Here is a 12765-nt window from a genome sequence, read left to right on the forward strand (position 1 = left end):
CGGTAGAAAAGTTTGAAAAGGACAATACTTTGAAAAGAACAATACTTATTAACTATATGATTTTGCCACAGATTTCCATCATTTTAGACAACAGAAAACTTTTTTTTTTCACTGGAAAATAAGCATATTAGATATTTAACAGATTAGACCTAATCGTAAAAGGTGATGTACACTGTAAAAAACAATTTGTTGAGTCAACTTAAAATAATTTGTAACCTGGCTGCCTTAAACTTCAGTCAACTCAAAAAAGTTTATTCAACTTGAAATGTTAAATTATACTAAGTGACAACTTAGATATTTGAGTTGAATCAACTCAAATTAAAATTTTAAGGAAGCTGGGTTACTTACCCATCTGTTAAGTTTAGCAAACACAAATATCTAAGTTGTTTCTTAGTACAACTTAACATTTCAAGTTGACTAAACTTTTTTTTAGTTGACTGAACTTAAAATTTTAAGGCAGCAGGGTAACAAATTATTTTAAGCTGACTTAGCAAATTGTGTTTTTAATTTTTTACAGTGTACAACGCCTGCAGCACATTGTTTTTAGGGGCACTGTGAGCTATAATTACAGAAACCATGTAAGATACAGTATGCTGCATATGTCATGAGCTTCACAATGCGGTTTCCAGTTTTCAAAAGATAACTGATGTCTGCTCATCAAATTGCTACTGCCTGACAGATCAAATAATGTTTCCGCATTCTTATTTGTTGATCTACACTCTTAGAGCTTCCTGTCTATAACCTCAGATTGGCTTTTGTCCCACTGCATTCCTGATCATGCAAGACGAGAAATCTTTAAATGAACATGTCCATTCCAGTTGTATTAATAGTAGATGCATTTGAAAAGCAATTCTGTGAAAAGGCATGACCTCTTTATTTATGCTTATGAAATGGACTGTAGAATTCTTATATGCACAAAAAAGACAATGATCAGATAATGTCACCTGATGATTTCAGACAGCGTTAAGCGATTATTCTCTGACATCCTAGATTTACATCTGTGATACCTGACAAAGGTGTGTTTCACAGGAAATTTTAACCTCGAAACAATAGGCTTTGTAAGGTAAATTGCAAAGCCATGGCATATTTCTGTTTGCCACATGCCCCAGTAAGTGTTTAAGTGTCCAGAATAAATGTTGTTATGTCACTGTGGGTTGTCATGCTAAATAGCTGAAATATCACTGCTGAAAGCAATGCTACCTTGGTAAAACCATATAATTAAACAGCTGACTCATGCCCAGTATATTATTTGTGTATTCTACATTTAACATTATGATGGATAGCTGTAAATAAATGTATGTGTGGAATTACTCGTAGAATTCCATAAAAAATGAATGTGATGTGACCTAAATGATCATTTTCTTACTTATTTGTGTCTTAATCTTCCAGAATGGTCTAGTAATTGTATGTTTTAAACACACTGATGCTGATCATCTATTGAAATGGCTCATTGATATATTGCAAAGCATGGCATGCAAAAATGGCTAACGTGTGTCATATTTAACCAGTTTGTCTGTTCTGTTTACTTCATTGTTTATTTAAGTGTGTAGTAAACTGAAAATAACCAAAACAGAGATCAGGGATTGTTAATGCCTGATATTGTGAGATGCGAAGAAACATTGTTTTCAGAAACGTATGTGAATAACAAGCTTGTGAAAGGGTTAGAATGGTTATTTATAGAAAGGTAGCCTTATATAAAAGAACCATTTATGTAAGCCTTTCAAGGAAAGACAATTTCCTTGTATGAGATGCCCCATAAAGATATTTGTTTTATGAAGGAAGTTTGTTTAAGTGAAAAAAAAAAAAAAAATATGTTGGCCAGTTTATGATACTATAGAGCAACCACTACAAATGCTGGTAACATGACTGTAGAATGCAGATCATAAGCAGTGAAATATCTCTAATGTACTATGTATTACTGTAAACTCAATGGCCTTTCAGGAAACCTAGTATATTACAGATGCCACGCCTTTCCTTTTGTCCTAAAGAAGAAAATTTTTTGTCATTGGTTGCTAAGCCTCATGTTGTTCCAAAGATGTATGACTTTGTTTCTTCTTCAGAACAGAAAAAGAAAGTATTTTGAAGAATTTTGGAAACCAAACCATTTTGGCAAACATTGACTTCCATTGTTCAAAACATTTGTCAAAATATCTTGTTCCATGTTCCACAAAAATCACACAGGTTTGAAAAGATGTAAGCTAATAATGACAGAATTTTCATTTTTAAATAAACTATACCCTCAAGATAAAGATTACTTGGGAATAATTTACATTTTTTAATGTGTTTGCATTTATGTAAGCATGTCATTTTTATATAACTTTTCCTGTAATAGCGGGCGCAGCAATTTGTAAATTTTATGGGTCTGGCTTTCGATCTAATCCACACCCAGTTATTGTTAGCTGTACAAAACAGCTCATTTTGCTGCTTGATATTTGCAAATTGGTCTGTCTTACCATATTACTTTAGTGCAGTGGTTCTCAAACCTGTCCTGGAGTACCCCCAGCCCTGCACATTTTGTATGTCTCCCTCATCTATCACACCTGATTCAACTCATCACCTCATTAGTGGAGACTGCAAGACCTGAAGTGGGTGTGTCAAATATAGGGAGACATACAAAATGTACAGTGCTGCGGGTGCTTCATGGAGAGGTTTGAAAACAACCGCTTTAGTGTATTATCTTAATTATGAACACACTGGCAAACAGTTTTACCACTTACTGCATGTTTTTATTCTTCTCGTTATTTCCCTGTTCGCTTGTTAAGTGATGAAGTAATGTGTCCAATGAATGCTGTCTCCGGGTCCAAGCCTCAGCTTATTTCACTTGAAAATACTATCTCAACTGCCATTTATGAGCACTGTTTATTCATATTAAACATTTAAGCTAAACATTTTGAAACGTACAGTGTACACTACAGTCTCCGTGCTCACAGCGTCCCAAACACAAATAATTTAATATTTGTATGTATATTGTCATTGTCTGGCTATCTGGGATTTCAGTATGGAGTTAAATGGGAGGATTACCATTTTTTTGGTAGTATTATATCACCTTGTGAGTGTACATACATCGTTTGTTGTTTTCTCGTGGCATCTGATAGAGCGTTTGGAAACGGAAGTGGTGACGCGTGACGTCAGATTTAACAAGCGAATGGTGGCTAATGAACCAGAAGTTTCGCCTATAGGCTTACTTCTGCGTTAAAGAATAAGGTGGGTAATTCATACACTGACCAAAATTATAAACGCAACACTTTTTTCATGAGCTGAACTCAAAGATCTAAGACTTCTATACACACAAAAGGCCTATTTCTCTCAAATATTGTTCACAAATATGTCTAAATCTGTGTTAGTGAGCACTTCTCCTTTGCTGAGATAATCCATCCACCTCACATGTGTGCCATTTCAAGATGCTGATTAGACAGCATGATTATTGCACAGGTGTGGCTTAGGCAGGCCACAATAAAAGGCCACTCTAAAATGTGCAGTTTTTACTGTAATGGGGGGTCCAGGGGTGGGGGATGGGGGTGGTGGTTGTCCGAAAACCAGTCAGTATCTGGTGTGACCACCATTTTCCTCACACAATGCAAAACATCTCCTTTGCATTCAGTTGATCAGGTTGTTGATTGTGGCCTCTGGAATGTTGGTCCACTGCTCTTCAATGGCTGTAAAATGTTGCAGGATATTGGCAGGAACTGGAACACGCTGTCGTATACCCCAATCTAGAGCATCCCAAACATGCTCAATGGGTGACATGTCTGGTGATTATGCTGGCCATGCAAGAACTGGGATGTTTTCAGCTTCCAGGAATTGTGTACAGATCCTTGCATCATGGGGCCGTGCATTATCATGCTGCAACATGATGTGATCGTGGATGAATGGCACAACAGTGGGCCTCATGATCTCGTCATGGTATCTCTGTGCATTCAAAATGCCATCAATATAATGCACCTGTGTTCATTTGTTGTCCATAACATACGCCTGCCCATACCATATCCCCACCGCCACCATGAGCCACTGGATTTACAACGTTGACATCAGCAAACCACTCACCCACACGACGCCATACATGCTGTCTGCCATCTGCGATGTAGGATGATTTTAAAATCATTTTTGAAGTTGAGGGAGAAAATACACAGCGTTCAGGGAGAGTAAGACAAGTCAAGCGTTTGAGATTAAAAAGTATTTTTTTAAATGAAAATAACAGATCGTTTCGCTAGATAAGACCCTTTTCCTGTGCTGGGATTGTTTACAACTACATTTGGTATTGTTTGAAGCCACATTTAACCTGCATTTTGTTCTTGAAGTTTTCGGTAACACTTTACGGTTTCTTAACTAGTTGCTTATTAGCATGCATATTACTAGAATATAAGCCATTTATTAGTACTAATTAAGCACATATTAATGCCTTATTCTGCATGACCTTATTTTACATCCCTAATCCTACCCAATACCTAAACTTAACAAACTTGTCCTGGAATCACCCCTGCCCTGCACATTTTGCATGTCTCCCTCATCTAACACACCTGATTCAAATCATCAGCTCATTATTAGAGACTGCAAGACCTGATTTAGGTGTGTCTAATAAGGGAGACATAAAAAATAAGCAGGGGTGATTCCGGGACAGGTTTGAAAACCACTGCGCTACTAGAAACGTTGCTGCCAAGTACTGTTCCCTGTAATGATACTTATTGGTCTCTACTGGTAATTAGTTGCCGTCTATAGGTCTATTTCACAACGTGACAACTCTCTTCCAGTAAAAGCACTGCCAGAATGGCGGGGACTAAAAATAGTCAATCTTGCAATATATATAGAGAGAGAGAGAGAGAGAGAGAGAGGTTGCTAGACTTTAACATTGTTATAATCTATTATTACCCGTCATTTTAATTTTCATATTTTAATTATAATAATGCATTAAATTGCTTTTATTTTTGTTCACATTTTCATTTTTAATCATAAACCTACAGGTAACAAAATAAACTAGGGCTGAGTAAACAAAAAAAAAGATTTTAATAGATTCACATTTTGATATCGATTCTAAAATCCCAATCGATTTTTTTGGTCTATGCTGTTTTGAGCTGATGAATGAGCAGTACACAGTGCGACTTCCTTATATATATAACTACATATATCCTAACTGCAGATGGTGCTCTTACTGCTACAATTAATCGCTAAGTTTGATATTTACATTGAGACAAGTAATGCATTATAAACAATCACTACCTAAATCCTGAATGTATTTACTTCAAACTGCTGTGGTTACTCACACTTTCTTACTAACCTATAACACCTGGCCCTAAATACCATATTCCCTACGCTAATGTTTGAGACTGAAGTGTCAAAACACACAAACACACACACAAACACAGTTATTAACGGAACGTTTTTATTATTATTAATAAACCACTTTTAAATTCATCCATAAAAAGAACATTGATAATTCGGAGATTAGCTATCATGGCAGCTGTCTAACACACATACCTTGATAATCAAATATAAATTGCTCAAAAAAGTATTTATAACCCCTGTCCAATTTTGATCGCCTCACATCTCCCTGAAAACTATAAACAAAACGGACAACATCTGCTATTGTTGGTAAATTTGTTAATGATTGGGAGAAAATGAGTTCGACCTCGCACTGACAGTGAATGAATGAATGACGATCGTGACGGACGGCGGCACAACCAGAAGTACCGCTTCCCTACTTCCTTTCTTGGCCGCCATATTGTGAAATAGGCCTATTGGTGGCTTGCTAAAACCACTAAATCCTAATGGAATATGTCCAAAAACACACTACAGGAAAGCATTTTTCAATTGTTTTTAATGAGTAAAAGTTGATGGTTTGTAATGGTATTTGTAGAGAAAACCATTACAGACTAATTTACATGCTTAATGCACTCTTAATTGCATAAGTCTGCTATCAACGGCTCAAGCCTCTGTTGCTAGGTGTAAATTGACGTTTTGAAAAACAGCAACAGAGGTGCTGAATCAGATGCATAAGCGTAATTAATCCTAATCACACATCTCCCTGAAAACTATCAACAAAACGGACAACATCTGCTATTGTTGGTAAATTTGTTAATGATTGGGAGAAAATAAGTTCGACCTCGCACTGACAATGAATGAATGAATGACGATCGTGACGGACACACGTCCTGATTTTGCTGAGTTAGATGTGTTCCTGGGTCAACATATTTTGTTGACCCTGGAACAACATTTTAATCCAAAAATTTAATCTTGACCACATCCCTACATCTAAACCTAACCTTACCCATGATTAATCCCTAAAATCAGAGGAAATAATAGATGAATGACACTAATTTATAAGCACCAAAAACTGATTGTAATCCTAAACTTCACAAAAACTATAAACTGATTTTTCAAATCTGATTGATTAATCACAATGTTGTACCAGGGTCAACAAAGATGTTGATCCAGGAACATGTCATACTTGGTAAAATCAGGTTCTGCCGTGACGGACGGCGGCACAACCGGAAGCATCGCTTCCCTACTTCCATTCTTGGCCACCATATTGTGAAATAGGCCTATTGGTGGCTTGCTAAAACCACTAAATCCTAATGGAATATGTCCAAAAACACACTACATGAAAGCATTTTTCAGTTGTTTTTAATGAGTAAAAGTTGATGGTTTGTAATGGTATTTGTAGTGAAAACCATTACAGACTAATTTACATGCTTAATGCACTCTTAATTGCATAAGTCTGCTATCAACGGCTCAAGCCTCTGTTGCTAGGTGTAAATTGACGTTTTGAAAAACAGCAACAGAGGTAATAATCACACTTGATGAATGTCTTTGAATACAACATCTGAACAATATTTGAGGTGTGGTAACAATAGCATAAATGGAAAAACTGACTCCGGTCTGTTGAAATATAAATTATGAAACAGCATCACCACCTCGGGTGTGCATTATTATCTAATAATTCAACGGCCCGTGATCAATTATTCCTTACATTTTACACTACATTTTTCATATTAGACACATATAGACAATTTTTATATGCTGAACAAAGCAATCATTTCCGTTTTAAGGCCTACACCAAGAGCGGTAACTATAAATACAACGATAACTATATTTGCGTCCACACCAGTGAACTGTAACTGTCTGTTCTTCTTTTACTCTGTTTTCTGTGCAATGCCTGTTTGCTTCTCTACAATGTCGTCTGCTGTTTCAAATGTGCAAGCCCTTTACATCTGAATAAAGTCTAATTAGCTGTCAGTGTCTTATCGTTCATCAACTGTATTATCAGTCATTCTGAAAGTGATCCCAATGATATCATTCCCCTGTATCGTTATCGTTATCGTTATCGTTCTTGGTGTGAACGGGCCTTTACTTTCACTTTAATTCAGTAGTTAAATTTTATCTTCTTGAATGGTAGTGACTCGCCCTATTGTGCAGTTGTGCAAAGTTTTCTTATTAATTTGGATTAAATGTGACAAATTAACAATCCACCATCTAATATTTCCATACCTCTGCTGTTGTCCATTTAAAGTCGATTCACACAACAGATAAGAACAGAATAGCATATCATTAAAACTGACAGTTTATATGTCAGTCCTAATGTCAGCCTGTGTTTATGCAAATTCAAAGTTTGCTTGTCCTCCAAAATGTGTAATAATACCCTTCAATTAAGTCTCTACTGAGTCATGTAACTTAACCACAACAAATAAAACAAAGTGAACATGGTTTCTAAATGTGTAATGATGCCATAGAGTCAAACCTGACTGTTTCTATTTTAAGCATGTTTTAGGATAGACAAATGCGGAGCGTATATACAAAGAACACAAGGTTAGTGATAAAAATGTAACTTTCAAAACTAAGAAATACACAAGTAAGTGGGATGAACTGACAGCTCCTGTCATGTCTTCTTTTAGCTCCTGTATCTTTCATTGAAATAACGTGATTAGACAAGCTTATCTTGTTTACAATCAGGAGTGCCATTCTTGTGGTAGATAATTACATAAAGGCAGGTTTTGGAATACCAGTGGTTAACTGTAACTGATATGTTATGAAACATCACTAAACTGCACAACAAGCTGTTTTATAGTAAATGTATGCTTCTAATAATAATGCTGAACCATCACAAAGTAATATCCTGCTAGTAATATCCTTATGAATAATATCCTACTTCCTTATTATTGCTGAGCCGTTGCTACTTGGGTATGTTATATAATGTCATCAAACTGCACGTTGCACTACAATATCCTTGTTTTGCACAGTGAGGATTTTGAAAAAATGACATCCTTTTATTTTCTTACTTTTTCAAGAATAATTTTCTGGTATTTTGATCCACACTCAATCATTTTTATTTCTATTAAAATAATAAATGAAAACATATGTTAAATAGTTTGGACTATACAGTTTTATTTTTTATTTTAGTTTAAGTTACATTAGCACACCAAGTTAAACTCATTTAAAATGAGAAATGTTGACAACTAATTGAAACAGTTATTTAACATTTTATTTCAGTTAATGTGTATTTTTTTAATGGTTTTACGTTGAGATTTAGTTAACTATAATAATCCTGGTTTACAATGTGTAGTAGCCACTACACTGTAAAAAATAAAAAACAATTTGTTCAGTCAGCTTAAAATAATTTGTTACCCTGCTGCCTTAAAATTTTAAGTTCAGTCAACTAAACTAAGTTTATTCAACTTGAAATGTTAAGTTGTACTAAGTTACAACTTAGATATTTGTGTTTGCTAAACTTAACAGATGGGTAAGTAACCCAACTGCCGTTAAGTTGTCACTTAGTATAATTTAACATTTCAAGTTGAATAAACTTTTTTTGAGTTGACTGAACTTAAAATTTTAAGGCAGCCAGGTTACAAATTATTTTAAGTTGACTCAACAAATTGTTTTTTACAGTGTATGTGGCAACTTTATATGTGGAAATATTTAACAAAGGTTGAAATAAAGCACAAATGCATAAGATCATTTAAAAAAAAAACAAATGTAAAAAATTTGTCAAAGATTAAATTTTCCACCACAGTGCTTTAACGCAAACGGAATGAAGCCTGAACAAGAAAGGCAAAGCAGTAGAACTTGTTAATTCTTTAAACTCACTGCCCTATTTGTGATTTCTCATAAGGAAATCAGAAAGTGAGCCTGAAATATAAAAGAGAAACTGAACGCTCTGATTAACAGAGTCAAAGCCTTGCATGGTTATACTTTTCAAAGGCATTCCTATACCGTGTGTCAACATTGTTACATAAAAGTTTTATTTTAGGGTTTCAGCACCTGAATAGGCTACGCTCTTTACTTGAACTGGGTAAATGAGGTCATGGTGTGAGGGGAGAACAGTACTCTCTGTATTACCGTTTAAGATCTTTCGAGATTGTGGATGATAGTGCAGATGTCATCTGCTATCAGTTTTCTCGTATGACGTTCCTTCCAGTAAAATTTCTTTCCTTGCCATCAAACTTCCTCATTTTTTCACAATGAATTTTTTTACTTTGTTCCTGATGATCTATTCTGCTTATTTCCTGTCTGCCATAATGTCGCCTAAAAAGATTAGTACTAAGATTAATAGTAAGTTGTTTTTCTTGTCCAATATTATTTGTTAAAATATAGAGGACATCTGCTGAAAAATGTAAAATCATCACAGTAGCAATACATCTGATAACAATACTACCTACAGAATACTACATAGGCTACAGAAATTGTATACATTTCCTTGTTTAAAATGTAACTTGTATTTATTTGTAGTAACTATTTCAATTGCTTTATTAAAATAATATAACTGATTACATTTAATTGCTTTTTGATTACTTTCTAAATTTAAAATGATTGTTTTTCGACTGTTAGTCATTTTGAAACATTTAAAGCAGGCAGGGTTAACCTTACAGTAATACTCAACACTGATTACTGTCAGAGAAAATTCTTCATTAGTTCAATTAAAATGATAAAAACTTAATTTTAAAGCACAACTACCACTTTAACACCTCTTTACTTCTCAGATCATTCTGAGGTTAAATACAGATTCAAAATCATAAGATATAGTTTAATAGCTATGTACCGTTTTGTTATGAAATCTCTACATAGCTATGACAGGAAATGCTGGCATGAAACAATGCTTTAAAGAAAAAAACAGTCAATCTTAAAAACTAAAAAATTATACATAAACTAAAACCGAAAATAAAACAGTTATCAAATAAACATGTCCTATTCTTTCCTAAACTCCAGTAACGCTGGGTGTCTAAAATTTTAGAGCAGTCAATGTAATTTGAGAAAGAAATCAATCAAATCTATATGTGTGTGTGAAAATATTCAGATGTAACACCCTTTGTAATAGTTAATATTTTCAAAATTACATTTATATTTAAATTATATTTAACTTTGTTTTTAAATTAAATCATTCTGTTACATATAACTAGTTAAATATATATATCCAGTGTTGGGCAGTAGCGTCGCTACAAGTAGTGACGCTACTAGCAGTGCTGGGCAAGCTACTTGGAAAATGTAGTGAGCTAAGCTAACAATTACTCTTCATTAAATGAAGCTTAACTACACTAAAGCTACAGCCTTGGGTAATGTAGCAAGCTAAGCTGCAGCAACATGGCAAAAGTAGTTTACTACATCTAAGCTATTTTTTACATTTTCATTTTTCTACTGAACCAACATCATACCAAGTCAATGCTCTCTCAGTGATCAATTAAATTGTCAGTCATACAGGCATAAAAGTCCAGTTTAATTGTTTATTCAACCACTCTTCCAAACCAATTTGGCAACAAAAATCAGTATAATGTACAGGGCTGGGTTTATCTCATATTTTGGGGGGTTAGGGGGGGTTGAATTCTTTCTTGAAAAACATTTTTTTTTAAAACAATGGCACCTGTTTCAGAATGTTGAATGAATAAAACAGGGAAAACACGAAATTTTTTAATAAAATAATTTATACATATAATTGAATAACATAGTCTATATATGAATGGGTGTTTGTCATGATTGCAACTGATTGCATGCCATCAGAGTTTACAGTGTTGACAGCTTCGTAAAAAAATAGCCTAATATAAGTGCTGTAGTTTTGCTGTATATAGCTACTGAAATATGACAGACTGCACAAAAACAGCACTTTAATTTACTGCCATTTTTAAAGATAGTAATTGATTTCATGAATACAAGACTGTGAATAAAAAACAAGTGCCAAATGTAAGCCAGATTTGACCCAGACCCTGTACTATCTGGGAAGCAAAGCTAAATTCTTTTGTAAATTTGTTAACTGACAGTAAGAATATTTAACCGAATCAAGCGACTATTTTCGTTTGCCGAAGTTTTTTTTTTTAAAAAACATGCTAACATAAATTGTACGTCTTTGAGAGGAAAAATTAAACCCGACAGGTCACGGCGGCTAGGCCTATAAGTCACATTTTATTATATTCTGAAATGAACAGGCCTACAGCGTAATGTTATAATGTTCCGACATTTTTTTCCCTCACTCCACAACAAATCCTTTAACTTTAACCGTATTCAGAAACGAACGAGGATGAAAAAATAAATAAATCAATAAATCAATAAATAAATTTGCCTAAACAATCCAAAACAAATTTAAAGCGAAACTGAAAGTAAAGTTGGGCTTATGTAGACTACCTCTCTCGCCACAAATACAAATGTTTCCATATCTGCAATGTATTTGAAGCCAGGGCCGTCGCTAGGGCTAATCATTCGGGGCTCGAGCCCCGAAAGATTTTACTCCAGCCCCGAATGATTTTTTGTATGGCCCTATGATTTCCACGGAATTTGACAATGTTTGCATTATTTAATCAAAAGTTGGTCATTAAACTTAAATCAAGTAGCGATATGGACTGGTATCTGTAAATATTATGCGGCAAAAGACTATTTAAATATTAATCCTGCATGTTCTGCGTGTCTTTTTATGAATGAACGGCGCGGATGCGCGGCTTCGTTTTCTATAGATGTAATACTGACACGCGCAGTGATTTCAGCGTCTGCCGTTTCACTAAATAAGGGCATAAACACGTTAACAACATCTCCAGAACTGCTCTGAGAGTCACTTCATGAGTATTTCACTGTTTCATTTGAGTAAAACAAGCGTCAAATATACACACAGAAATTTAAAGGTATTCAAGGCAAGTTGGCAACCCGTCAACATAAAAGTTCAGTTTAACTTTATTAATCATTCAGTATAATGTACGTGCCTACTATTACTACTACTATTAATTAATAAAAATGTATACTTTTTTTCACACAATATTTCTTCCATGTTTAACATTTTATTAGTAAATCCCCTTTATTTGCCGAAAATAAAATATAATTTTCTTTAAAACATCAATTAAATCAATATTTTAAACCTTCATCTGATAACCATAAAAATACACAACGCAGAATTCCATAAGGCTATTGTAAAAATAAATAAAAGTTGTTTTTATGCATTCAAATAAACAGACATGCTAAAACATATTTGGTAACAATAAAACGTAAGGTGAAAAAAAATTAAACCTAGTTCCTAAACATGTAATATTTCTTAACTTTTGATAAATTGACGGTAAATTGTTTCAAAGATTCATGGTTTTAATTAATTACACATAATTAAATACATTTTGATTAATAAAGTTAAATTTGACCATTAAAAAGAAGACCAGAAAAATGAAAACAGAATTTGGAAAAAATAAAATAAAATAAAACGGAATTTGGGGGAAAAAAATAGGGCCCTATTTTTGCATGCAACTATATATTTGTTACAGTTATAAATACATTTTCAAATGTATTATTTTATTTGTCTAACATATTTTT

Source organism: Labeo rohita, chromosome 5 (assembly GCF_022985175.1).
Source record: "Labeo rohita strain BAU-BD-2019 chromosome 5, IGBB_LRoh.1.0, whole genome shotgun sequence".
Lineage (NCBI taxonomy): Eukaryota > Metazoa > Chordata > Actinopteri > Cypriniformes > Cyprinidae > Labeo > Labeo rohita.